At 41.4% G+C, this 14,566-nt stretch overlaps 1 long non-coding RNA gene across 1 annotated transcript; it reads left to right on the forward strand.

Annotated features, from left to right (window-relative positions):
- Positions 1-221: 221 nt before the first annotated feature.
- On the forward strand, positions 222-7,330 carry LOC145424395 (uncharacterized). The gene is made up of 2 exons (XR_013905458.1): positions 222-496; positions 7,113-7,330. It is a non-coding gene; the product is annotated as an uncharacterized LOC145424395 (long non-coding RNA).
- The last annotated feature ends 7,236 nt before the right edge of the window (positions 7,331-14,566 follow it).

Raw genomic sequence — 14,566 nt, forward strand, 5'->3', positions numbered from 1 at the left:
TTTTCGCTGAACATCTCCTTTGAAAGTAGCATCATGTGAGTCACACTTGTTAAGGTAATGCATGCTAAATGAGCCGTAGCTTTCAACGCATCACCGGATGAAGTCTTGCCGTTACAGTAGCTCACTGCGGGTATCACATTGCCAAGGGAACTAATAAAGCATACAGTGATCGGAATGATTTTGTATTGATGCAGGTTGTCATTGCTCAAACTGAACTACTTAAACTCCAAGTAGACAATCGCTCCATTCCTCATTACCATAGATAATATCTAAGTAATAAAACAATCATTATCAAATTCTGATTTGCCATATATAAAGTGATTTTATAGGTAGGCTATCATGTAAAAATCTGCTACATAAAATTTATAACTGAGTGTAAAAATACTAATTTCATTTTCATGTGGTTTAGAGGTCAGCTATGGATACTCGGCTGGGAGAATTTTTAACAGAGCGTAAAGTTGAAGAAGATGTGATCAAGAAACTTGAAGATGAGAATGTAAGCCACTGAAGCTGTTGGTGTGTGCGTGCGTGTGTCTGCGTGTTTGTTTTTGAACGGAGAGCCGCAATCCACAATTTACTATCTGGCTAACAACTGACTCTTGGTGGCGCTGTCACTTGTTGTTCCCTCGCTCAGCGGTAGAGTATCACTTCCTGTTCCTGCTCAAACACAGTGGTGTTTCTGAGTAGCTTATTTGCTTAGCAATTTAATTAACAACTTTTAAATACATTCTTCTTTCATAGTATAATCTTCACGTGCTTCATCCGAAGCACACGTTCTCTGTACTCACTACCTAATTTATAGCCAAAGTATTCACTCACTGTCTCTGTACTGTTTCGCTAGCTTAGCCTAGCTCGTAGCCGACTCATTAGCACCATGGCTACTTCACCTGTCCCTCCTGCACTTTCTTGCTCATTGTGTCAGATGTTTAGTTACTCCTCGGCCTCCTTTAGCAATAATGATATCTGTAACAAATGTAGCATATTTGCAGCTCTGGAGGCCAGGATTACTGAATTGGAGACTCGGCTTCGCACCCTTCATTCACCCATAGCTAGCCAGGCCCCTGTAGCTGGTGCAGCCGAAGACAGCGTAGGCCCCGCTAGCTGTTCCCCGGCAGATCCCAAGCAGCTGGGGAAAGAGGGCGGCTGGGTGACGGTGAGGAGGAAGCATAGTCCTAAACAGAAGCCCCAGGTACACCACCAACCCGTTCATGTGTCTAACCGTTTTTCCCCACTCGGCGACACACCCGCCGGGGGTCAAACTCTGTTAATTGGTGATTCTGTTCTCAGACATGTGAAGCCAGAGACACCGGCAACCATAGTCAATTGTCTTCCAGGAGCCAGAGCAGGCGACAATGAAGGAAATTTAAAACTGCTGACTAAGGGTAAACGTAAATTCAGTAAAATCATAATTCACGTCGGCAGTAATGACACCCGGTTACGCCAATCGGAGGTCACTAAAATCAATATTGAATCGGTGTGCAACTTTGCCAAAACAATGTCGGACTCTGTAGTTTTCTCTGGTCCCCTCCCCAATCAGACCAGGAGTGACATGTTTAGCCACATGTTCTCCTTAAATTGCTGGCTGTCTGAGTGGTGTCCCAGAAACGATGTGGGCTTCATAGATAATTGGCAAACCTTCTGGAGGAAACCTGGTCTTGTTAGGAGAGAGGGCATCCATCCCACTTTGGATGGAGCAGCTCTCATTTCTAGAAATATGGACAAATTTATTAAACCCCCCAAAATATGACTATCCAGAGTTAGGACCAGGAAGCAGAGTTGCAGTCTTACACGCCTCTCTGCAGCTTCTCTCCTCCTGCTACCCCCCCAAAAACCCATCTCCATAGAGACTGTGTCAGCTTCCAAAAAGACAAAAAACAAACTAAAAACCAGCAACAAACAACTTAAACATAAACAATTACAAAGAAAGAACAATACAGTATCCACATCTGAACCAAAGAGTAAAACAGTGAAATGTGGATTATTAAATATTAGGTGTCTCTCCTCCAAGTCTCTGTTAGTACATGACTTAATAATTGATCAACAAATCGATTTACTCTGCCTTACAGAAACCTGGTTGCAGCAGGATGATTATGTTAGTTTAAATGAATCAACACCCCCGAGTGATTCTAACTACCAGAAATCTCGAAGCACAGGCCGAGGGGGCGGTGTGGCAGCAATTTTTCACACCAGCCTATTAATTAATGAAAGACCAAGACAGACTTTTAATTCATTTGAAAGCCTGATGCTTAACATTGTCCACCCCAGCTGTAAAACTCAGAAACCAGTCTTACTTGTTATCATCTATCGTCCACCTGGGCCTTACACAGAGTTTCTGTCTGATTTCTCAGACTTTATATCTAATTTAGTTCTGAGCTCAGATAAAATAATTATTGTGGGTGATTTTAACATCCATGTAGATGCTAAAAATGACAGCCTCAACATGGCATTTAATCTGTTATTAGACTCAATTGGTTTCTCTCAAAATGTAAAAGAACCCACCCACCACTTTAATCACACTCTAGATCTTGTTTTAACATATGGCATAGAAACTGAACATTTAACAGTGTTTCCTGAAAACCCTCTCCTGTCTGATCATTTCCTGATTACATTTACATTTACAATAATTGATTACACAGCGGTGGAGAGTAGACTTTATCAAAGTAGATGTCTTTCTGAAAGCGCTGTAACTAAGTTTAAGACTATAATCCACCCACTGTTATCATCTTCAATGCCCTGTACCAACACAGAGCAGAGCAGCTATCTGAACGCTACCCCAACAGAGGTCGATTATCTTGTTAATAATTTCACCTCCTCACTACGTACGACTCTGGATACTGTAGCTCCAGTGAAAACTAAGGTCTCTAATCAGAAGTACCTGACTCCGTGGTATAATTCTGAAACACGTACCCTAAAGCAGATGACTCGTAATCTGGAGAGGAAATGGTGTGTCACAAATCTAGAGGATCATCATTTAGCCTGGAGAAATAGTTTGCTGCTTTATAAGAAAGCCCTCCGCAAAGCCAGAACATCTTACTATTCATCACTGATTGAAGTAAATAAGAACAACCCCAGGTTTCTCTTCAGCACTGTAGCCAGGCTGACAAAAAGTCAGAGCTCTTTTGAGCCAACCATCCCTTTAACGTTAACTAGTAATGAATTCATGAACTTCTTCACAAATAAAATTTTTATCATTAGAGAAAAAATTAACAATAATCCTCCCACAGATGTAATATTATCTACAGCTACTCTTAGTACCATTGATGTTAAGTTAGACTCTTTTTCTCTAATTGATCTTTCTGAGTTAACTTCAATAATTACTTCCTCCAAACCATCAACGTGTCTTTTAGACCCCATTCCTACAAAACTGCTCAAAGAAGTCCTGCCATTAATTAATTCTTCGATCTTAAGTATGATCAACCTATCTCTAATGATCGGCTATGTACCACAGGCCTTCAAGCTAGCTGTAGTTAAACCTTTACTCAAAAAGCCATCTCTAGACCCAGCAGTCTTAGCTAATTATAGGCCAATCTCCAACCTTCCTTTCATATCAAAAATCCTTGAAAGAGTAGTTGTCAAACAGCTAACAGATCATCTGCAGAGGAATGGTTTATTTGAAGAGTTTCAGTCAGGTTTCAGAGCTCAGCACAGCACAGAAACAGCTTTAGTGAAGGTTACAAATGATCTTCTTATGGCCTCTGACAGTGGACTCATCTCTGTGCTTGTCCTGCTAGACCTTAGTGCAGCATTTGATACTGTCGACCATAATATCCTATTAGAGCGATTAGAACATGCTGTAGGTATTATAGGTACTGCACTGCAGTGGTTTGTATCATATCTATCTAATAGACTCCAGTTTGTGCATGTAAATGGAGAGTCCTCTTCACACACTGAGGTTAATTATGGAGTTCCACAGGGTTCAGTGCTAGGACCAATTCTGTTTACATTATACATGCTTCCCTTAGGCAGCATCATTAGAAGACATAGCATACATTTTCACTGCTATGCAGATGACACCCAGCTCTATCTGTCCATGAAGCCAGATAACACACACCAATTAGTTAAACTGCAGGAATGTCTTAAAGACATAAAGACCTGGATGGCCGCTAACTTTCTGCTTCTTAATTCAGATCAAACTGATGTTATTGTACTCGGCCCTGAAAATCTTAGAAATATGGTATCTAACCAGATTCTTACTCTGGATGGCATTACCTCCAGTAACGCTGTGAGGAACCTTGGAGTCATTTTTGACCAGGATATGTCCTTCAACGCACATATTAAACAAATATGTAAGACTGCGTTCTTCCATTTGCGCAACATCTCTAAAATTAGAAATATCCTGTCTCAGAGTGACGCTGAAAAACTAGTTCATGCATTTATTACTTCCAGGCTGGACTACTGTAATTCATTATTATCAGGATGTCCAAAAAACTCCCTGAAAAGCCTTCAGCTAATCCAAAATGCTGCAGCAAGATTACTGACAGGGACTAGAAAGAGAGAGCATATTTCTCCTGTTTTGGCTTCCCTTCATTGGCTTCCTGTTAAATCCAGAATTGAATTCAAAATCTTGCTCCTCACATACAAGGTCTTAAATAATCAGGCCCCATCTTATCTTAATGACCTTGTAGTACCATATCACCCTATTAGAGCACTTCGCTCTCGCTCTGCAGGCCTACTTGTTGTTCCTAGAGTATTTAAAAGTAGAATGGGAGGGAGAGCCTTCAGTTTTCAGGCCCCTCTTCTGTGGAACCAGCTTCCAGTTTGGATTTGGGAGACAGACACTATCTCTACTTTTAAGATTAGGCTTAAAACTTTCTTTTTTGCTAAAGAATATAGTTAGGGCTGGACCAGGTGACCCTGAATCCTCCCTTAGTTATGCTGCAATAGACATAGGCTGCCGGGGGATTCCCATGATGCATTGAGTTTTTCCTTTCCAGTCACCTTTCTCACTCACTATGTACACTGAACAAAAATATAAACGCAACACTTTTGTTTTTGCTCCCATTTTTCATGAGCTGAACTTAAAGATCTGAAACATTTTCTACAAACACAAAGGACCCATTACTATCAAATACTGTTCACAAATCTGTCTAAATCTGTGTTAGTGAGAACTTCAGGTTTGCCGAGATAATCCGTCCCACCTCACAGGTGTGGCATGTCGAGGTGCTGATTAGACAGCATGAACATTGCACAGGTGTGCCTTAGACTGCCCACAATAAAAGGCCACTCTGAAATATGCAGTTTGATCACACAGCACAATGCTACAGATGCCGCAAAACCAGTCAGTATCTGGTGTGGCCACCATTTGCCTCACCTTCTGAGGCAAATGGTGTGCAATGGACATAGAGTTTATCAGGTTGTTGATTGTGGGCAGTGGAATGTTGGTCCACTCCTCTTCAATACTTGTGCAAAGTTGCTGAATATTGGCAGGAAGTAGAACACGCTGTCATATACGCCGAGCCGAGCGTCCCAAACATGCTCAATGGGTGACATGTCTGGTGAGTATGCTGGCCATGCAAGAACTGGGATGTTTTCAGCTTCCAAGGAATTGTGTACAGATCCTTGCAATATGGGGCCGTGCATTATCATGCTGTAACAGGAGGTTATGGTCATGAATAAATGGCACAACCATGGTCCTCAGGATCTCAACAATAAAATGCACTCGTGTTCATTGTCCATAACCCCACTGCCACCATGGGCCACTCAGTCCACAACATTGACGTCAGCAAACTGCTCATCCACATGACGCAACACAAGCTGTCTGCCATCTGCCCTGAACAGTAAAAACATCTGTCAACAGAACACCTCTCCAACGTGCCAGATGCCATTGAATGTGAGCATTTGTCCCCTCAAGTTGGTTAAAATGATGAACTGCAGTCAGGTCTAGACCCCGATGAGGACCACGAGCATGCAGATGAGCTTCCCTGACACGGTTTCTGACAGTTTTTGCAAAAATTATTTTATGCAAACCGATTGTTGCTGCAGCTGTCTGGGTGGCTGGCCTCCACCTGGTCGACCATCCTGGAGGTGAACATGCTGGATGTGGAGGTCCTGGGCTGGTGTGGTTACATGTGGTCTGCAATTGTGAGGCTGGTTGGATGTACAGCCAAATTCTCTTAAACGCCTTTGAAGATGGCTTATGGCAGAGAAATGAACATTCATTTCACAACAACTGTTCTGGTAGACATTCCTGCAGTCAGCATGCCAATTGCATGCTCCCTCAAAAGCTGCGGCATCTGTAGCATTGTGCTGTGTGATCAAACTGCATATTTCAGAGTGGCCTTTTATTGTGGGCAGTCTAAGGCACACCTGTGCAATGTTTATGCTGTCTAATCAGCACCTCGACATGCCACACCTGTGAGGTGGGACAGATTATCTCGGCAAACCTGAAGTTCTCACTAACACAGATTTAGACAGATTTGTGAACAGTATTTGATAGTAATGGGTCCTTTGTGTTTGTAGAAAATGTTTCAGATCTTTAAGTTCAGCTCATGAAAAATGGGAGCAAAACCAAAAGTGTTGCGTTTATATTTTTGTTCAGTGTATTAATAAACCTCTCTGCATTGAATCATATCTGTTATTAACCTCTGTCTCTCTTCCACAGCATGTCTTTTATCCTGTCTTCCTTCTCTCACCCCAACCGGTCGCAGCAGATGGCCGCCCCTCCCTGAGCCTGGTTCTGCCGGAGGTTTCTTCCTGTTAAAAGGGAGTTTTTCCTTCCTACTGTTGCCAAAGTGCTTGCTCATAGGGGGTCATATGATTGTTGTGTTTTTCTCTGTATCTATGAAGCGCCTTGAGGCGACTTTTGTTGTGATTTGGCGCTATATAAATAAAATTGAATTGAAAAAAAATTGAACTATGCACATTCTAAAAAAAATTATTGAATTTCATATGTTGGTTAATCAATGACATTAATTAATGACATGATATGTTTAAAGAGTAATTTAAAAAGTAATTTTTGTTCATCTTATGTTGGACAAATGTGTACCACATTACCAAAAGTATCTGTTATCAAAAGTAGGTAGCAAAAAACAACTCTAAAATATGCAGTTGTATGTATTCATTGTTTTTTTTAATATTGACAATTTTATTAATTTGTTATTTATATTTTTCAGATTGATGAAACTGTCATTCCCTTAATGACAGACAGTGACCTGGCAAAGTACATCCCCAAAGTTTATGATAGAGTCTCCACTGTGGCCTTCTGCAGACAAGCAACACTGTCACGGACGTCACCATCCAGGAAAGAATCTATACTCTCAAGGCTACGACAAAGACTGACAGGAGCTGAGGGAATGCCTCCTAAAAAGAAATTGTCTCAGTGGGCAGAAAATACAAATGCAAAACGAACAGTGAGACGAATTGAGGTTGGCTGGATGGATTTTGATGAGGAGAAGGGTGGGTTCAAACAGGTGAAGTCTGTAAGTGGTGGTGGAACAAGGCATTTATCTGTAGATAAAAATGAAACAGTGTCAAATATCAAACTTATGGCTGAAAATCTGTTTTTCCCCAATGGCACCTCAAAAAAAAAACTAAAGTCTTTCACACTATTCAACTCATATTGAGAGCTCACAGATGCATGTGGATGCTTCCAGTACAGTTGATGAGTTGTATATGCAAAGTAAGGTCAAAATTCTGCAACTTTATCTGTGTACCAGAAAGAAAACACAACAGCAGCCTCAAGACATAGAGGCCGATCATGCAATAACCCAGCCCTCTGGTAGATCTCACTGAAAATGACCCTAATCAGGCCGCTGATGATCTGTTGGTGGAAAACATAAATTCAGAACCATCAAACCACTTAATGATGGAGCTTCCATAAGTGGATATTTGGAACTGAATGACACATTACCATGGGATGGTCTGCCAAATGTAGGTGAAAGTGAAGATTCTGATGCAGTTGTTATTATTAGTGGGGATAACAGGGTGGATATTAGTGTGGTTGAACTAAACCCTGAAACACTGTTTACAGAAAAAGAGTCTGATCCACCTCATCACACATTGTCTCTCTCACCGGGGCTGACAGGAGAGCCAATATTCCTGACCAAGCACCCCCTGAATCACGATCTTGTCCCGTAATGCTAACTGTTAGAAGAGGTCATTGTCTTACTGATTTGATCAGTGCCTTTAAGGACTCAAACATTATTTCATCTCAATATCAAAATGTTGCTACCAAATGGAGAGCTTGAACAGGGGGAAGGAAGTGGTGTTTTGCGGGACTGCCTGACAGAATTTTGGATGGATTTCTATGACAGCTGCACATTGGGAGTTGAGGTGAAAGTCCCATTCATCCGGCATGACTTTCAATGTGAAGAATGGCAGGCTATAGCTAGAGTGTTTGTTGTAGGGTGGAAACAAGCTGGTTACTTCCCAGTGAAGCTTGCAATACCCTTTCTGGAGGAGATATTGTATGGCTCGACAACCAGTAGTTTAAAAGAGTCCTTTCTTTTGTATGTCTCACAAGAAGAGTGATCTGTTCTCCTGAAGGCTTTGGATGACTTCAATTCAGTGGATACAGATGAATTGCTGGAAGTACTTGATGCATATGAGTGCAAGCAGGTTCCTACCAAGGACACACTGCTCCCTGTTTTGGCACAGATAGGACACAAAGTACTTATTCAGGCCCCAATGTTTGTAATCAAGTGCTGTCGTCCCGTTGTGGGTTCTGTAGCTGGTTTACTCCCACCAGAAGGACTGCATCATTTCATTGCAGAAAAAACAACAACTGTAAAAACAGTGAAGGAGCTTCTAATCTTTCCAGAGGAGATGACAGCTGCCCAGTCAACAGTTTCTCGTTACCAATGTAAAAGGTACATTGGAGAAATTGATTTCAATTATATTCAGCTTTTCCTGCAGTTATGTACAGGATCCAATCTGTTGGATAAAGCCATACTAATTGAGTTCATAGAAACTACAGATTTCCTCCGCAGACCACAATCCCACACATGTGGATGTGTACTAAAGCTGCCCCTTGGTTATCACAGCTATCCAGACTTTCGCAGTGAATTTAACAGCATTCTCGCAAGCTCTATGTGGGTGATGGATGTAGTGTAGGTCAGTGTTACCCAACCTTGGTCCTCAAGGCACTCTGCCCTACACGTTTTAGGTTTTCCACCCTAACAGTTCATAGAAACACGGGTGTAGTTAACACTAACATGAAGGAATGAATGTGAATGTTCAATAGACTGGGTGGTTAAGTTCTCTTAACAGTGTAGGCCATTGTGACTTTTTCATGTGCAGCCTTTTTTTTCATCTGGTCAGTAAGTGCTTTCTTAGTTTCTCCCCCCAATTAAAATAGTAAGCTAAAGGGAATGTTCAGGTTTTTTGAAGTGGAGTTACCTGTAGTAGACAGCACTTAGCACTCTGACTTTGCAGAAGCAGCAGTGAGTGTTGGGGACAAAATAAGGCAAAAAATTGCTTGGGGAATGAGACCACAAAACAACACCAGTTGAAAATACATATACATATTTAAATAACATTTTCAGTGCTTCACCTGGTAGGAATCCGTACACTAAACATAGAAGAGCATCTGTTCCTGCTGCACACATTGTTGCTGTGTTTTTGGCTAGTGCCAAAATAAATTACTAATTTTAACATCCTAATACTTTTTTACTACAGGAAGAGTAACAAATATTTCCAATATAGCATACAGTAACAGTTCTACAAACTGGAAGATTGCTGAGTGCTGTCTACTGTATATACAAACATAAGTACAACACCATTACAAATACCATATTCCAACTGATTAAGCATGTTCTATATTAAAGTATTTCAGATGTTTGCAGAAATCTTAATAGAAACAAGAATGTGAACCTTTATGTTCCTAATGGGTTTAGAAGAAAAGTTGTCAATTACAGAGATTGGTTACATTGTAAAGAGGTTTGTATAACATTTTAGAAATAACTGTTATTTTATCCTGTTATTATATGCAAAATACAACCTGTTTTTGAGTATGGTGTACTTTGAAAGACACCAGTAAACCATTCTCATTTGTACAAAACATTGTCCTCTCTGTTACATTCTATACATCTTTAAACATGAACATGTCTAATGACACCACTGAAAGTTATTTAACTACTCACTCTATAATGTCATACACGTGCTGTGATTTTTAAGAAAAGAAGCCGTTCTTTATCAAACATGGGATTGCTTTAATCTATTCCACTATAACAAAATTATAGGCTCAAGAAACATTTGGAGCATTGGTGACACAACTATGATTCTACACTTTAGCCTACTTGGTCTTCTTGTCTAATTGATCACAACATTAGATATATTGCCAGTCTATGTGGTTGTTATCCAAGGTGCTCTTGTTTTTGTTAGAAATGAACACATTTTTGCTACCAAAAACTATTATGAACAACTTTTGATGCTTTAACAGTGTGGTAAGTTTAACTCAATCCCAAAAGGATTTATTTTTTTCTAACCTGTATCATATTTTAGTTTAATACTCCACGCTTTGTAGCTACCAAGAGCAAGCAACACTTCATGATGAGTTAATTTACTGACATGGATAAAATGAAAATTATGTTATACAGTCTTTTCTGATAATTTTGATACAAAGACAAGATAACTACACACTGGAGAAAAATAATTACTTAATAATAAGTACATTAAGCTTTAGGAATATGTACTGAAGTACAAAATGTACTACATTTGTATGTTTGTGTCCATTTAAGTAGCCTCAAATAACTGTGAACGAACTGTATCCCTGAGATGAAAATATAAATCAAGGGCCTGGGACATGGTAGATGGGAATTCCAAGCTTGATTTCTCCATTATTATTGTGCACAAATCAAACACTTGCACATCACATGGGACTGAACTAACAAAAGTGCAGCTATTTTTACACAAGGTCAAATCTTCTGTTAGTGGAACAAGACAGTCTTCTGCACCCCAAAGGTGAGGGGCCATGTACATGACATCAGGTATCCCACAGGTAGGGATGGGTACCGGTGTCCGGTGCCATGATGGCACCGGTTCTGACATAAACAGACCGAAAAGCAGCGCACATTTCGGTGCTTTATTTCGGTGCTTTTTTTCCTGAGCTGTGATACACTTCTAGCCAATCATTTTACGTTTCCGAGGACAGTAGGCGGGTCCAGGTACATATGTTCATTTAGAGCAGAGCTACAGATTAAAAATGTCCAAGGCGAAGCGGTCAAAAGTCTGGCTGTACTTCACAGCAAAATATGCAAACTCAGCAGCCTGCAACAAGTGCTTTAAGCTGATACTGTGATACTGTCAAAGGAGGTAACACCTCAAATCCGATGAAACACCTGGCGACGCATAGCGTTTTTTTTTTAAAAGCCCAGAAATGCGCCGTATGCTTGCTGCGAGACCTCACACCGAGCGCATCTACTGTGTGTGGGTTGCCTGTTATCGGACCCGGAGTTAGCAACATCCCCCAAAAACCCGAAGAGGAGAGTCCTGGCCCCTAGCCCTGCCAGTGTAGCAGAAATGATGAGGATGATGATGCAGCAGCAGCCGTTCTTCTCTGTGTGAGTAGCTTAATGTTCGTGTGTAATTTACGTTGAGTAGGCTAACCACGTTATTATATTCATGCATGTAAGGTGAACTAGCAAACATCATCATAGCTACATGCGGCTGTCTTCTTGTTTGATGACAGATACTCCCTTCACCCTGGCCAAAAAGGCTAAAATGACCAAAGAAAAAGTGGAAAACAGTTAAACATGAGAGGTTTTGGATAAAGTTTGTGTTTTTTCCATTGATTAAGCACTGCTTCCAGCCAAGAGTGATGCCATATATGCCCCCTAGCTGCAGAAAAGGCTAACATTGTTATCTTTTTACAAAAAACCAGCTGAACATGAGAGGTTTTTGGACCAATTTTGTGTTCTCCATTCTTTAAGCACCGGTTTGAGCACCGTTTGAGCACTGGCACCGTTTCAAAAGTACCGATTTGGCACCGGTATCGGATAAAACCTAAACGATACCCATCCCTACCCACAGGGCACGTTGTTATTCTTTGAGGGCCTTATACGGTGAGCATTCCAAACACTCCGGATGTCATTCAATACCTCCTGATGAAGAAACAAGAATTAGGTCAGAGCTGTAATACAAGGCATTTTTAAAATGGTCGAAAATAAGTGTGGTGCATCCTTAAATGAATTGAAAAGCAGCAATGTTTGGATGCAGTTTAATGAAAACCAAAGGAAGAGGGAGTGATGGCAAAAAAAGAAAAGAAAGAACCACACCAGGCAAACCACTGAGTTGTGGGATCTGGGCTTTATACTAATACTAATACTAATCTTGGTGCGGATGCGCAAAGCTTTTCAACTTTATGCGCATAATACAGGTGTCAAAATCAATATTTTTCAATCCCATGAGGGGATCCAATATCATCTCAGACCTGAATGTACCAATGATAGAGCGCTGAAGAGTTACTGATGCATGAAGCCTCTGACTGCTTTTGACAGACTGGCAGTGACAGATCGGTAGCTGCAGCATAACTGCTGATGCAGAATGAGCGCAGACAAGGATAATGTCCTCCGATCAGAAAAAAACAACATTTAAGTCGTGCTGACTTCTGATCAGTTCAATTGGCAAAATGTTCCCTGATTTAAAAACTTTGGCTGGGTCGCAGAGCGCAGTTGACCTACTTCAACAACGTTAGGAATACATTGCATTTACCGTTCGGTAAAGGTAACGTCGTTTTAACTATGTAAAAGATTATTTTGTTACCCTTACTGCTAAAACAGCGTAATTTAATGTAATTAATTACCACCACTGGTTATCATAATATGGGCCATTTATCTGAATGATAGGCATGAAGCAGAACTGTGACAGAGCTTTGTCAATGAAATCCCCAAAGAAGAATCCTTCGTCCTTCAGTTCTCCTAGAAGCGTGATCCATGACTCGACTCCTTCTTTTCTCATCACTCCCCACCAGCTCTCAATTCTCTGGTTTGCGGTACTTGCTCCTGTGACGTAGCTTCTGTCTCCTGCTCTACCATCCCCGTCATTTCTCCATAAATAACGCTGGAGGTCTCTGACCAACACGTTCTCAGTGCCCATGTCAGTTCGTACGAGCCTGGGGAAACCCCCACGACTCTCCACTGCTTCCACAAAGTAACCTCCGATGTCATGGTCCTGGGTCGTGCGACCCAGTGTTTTGTGTTTAACCTATTTTTGATGATTATCGTTTATTGTTTGTTTAGGTTCACTAGGTAGTCCAGCCAGTTGTATATATTACCCTTGTATTAAGTCTCCCTTGCCCTTCGTGTCTTTATATCTGTGTGTCTTGTATTGTCAAGTTCATGCTGTCAGTTATATCATCTCCCCTGTACTACGTCTCCCCGGTTCATGTGTCATGTCTAATCTCCATGTTTCCTGTTTTACTTTGAAAGCCTGTATTTACTGTCAGTGTATTCAGTTTCACTCCTCCTGTCCTGTCGTTAAGTTCATGTGTGTCAGCTGTGTTCCCATGTGTGGCCACTTGCCCTGATCATCCCTCACGTGTATTTAGTCTCTGTGTTTCATACAGTCTGTGTCGCATCGTCTGTGTTCCCACCCTCCATGTTGTCACAGCCAGTCTTAGTATTCATAGTTATGGTTTCCTGAGTCTTCATAGTTTTTCCTAGTTTTACTTTCCCAGTTTAGTCATAGTTTAGTTTGTCACTGCGTTTCTGCTTTGTCTGCACTCCTTGTCACCAGCCACAATAAAGGCTCGCTTTCAGTTAAGGTTACTCCAGTCTACTCTCGTGTGTTCGCACCTGGGTCCACCACACACACCACCGCACGGTCTGCCTCCTCAGATCGTGACACTCCGATAACCTTTGGGTCACTGTTAGTGTGTGCGGCCCGCAGCCAAATGATGTTGCGTGAGAAACCGTCGATGCATCCATTAATACATATCCCATATGGCTTTAGTTTGTCATAAGAGTCTATGTGCCTTACAAAGTTAGGTCCCTGAGCAAAATATTGCCTCCTTCTGAGACGTCTGGTCTGGCGAACCTGGGAACCTACTGGGTCCAGTAAAGAGATGAGGATCCTGACGTCTTTTTTCCTGATCGCAATGCCGTGTTGTTTGCACTTTGTAAACATCCACCGATAACCGTGATCCTTCCCAGGCCCTTGCAGTTGGTTCACAATAAAATCTATCCCGGCGTCCAGGTCGTACTTACGTCTGTAAAGCGACTTGGCTCTCAATATCCGGTTTAAATGTCTCTCCGTAATGATGGTTCCTTGCATTGCCAGGCTTTTCAAAATGCATTTGTAGCTCATTCCCAGCCTAAAATAAAACTCAATCAGACTGTCTCTGTCCATGGTGTATAGGTTTAGCCTACTTTTATGCTTGTGTCTCTACGCAGCTGTCCAGGAATTCTATCAATAAGATGTGCGCACGTTATCTATTTCGTGGCCATAAATGCGTAATTCGTTGCCACGTTATACCCAATTCGTGCCCTCGAAATAGTATTTCGTGGCCACAAATAAGTATTTCGTGGGCACGTTATACCTATTTCGTGCCCTCGAAGTAGTATTTTGTGGCCACAATTTATTTATTTTTTGGACCATGTCATCAGAGGGGCTCTGTAGTTTATCAAAAACC

This window comes from Astatotilapia calliptera, chromosome 23 (assembly GCF_964374335.1).
Source record: "Astatotilapia calliptera chromosome 23, fAstCal68.1, whole genome shotgun sequence".
Classification (NCBI taxonomy): domain Eukaryota; kingdom Metazoa; phylum Chordata; class Actinopteri; order Cichliformes; family Cichlidae; genus Astatotilapia; species Astatotilapia calliptera.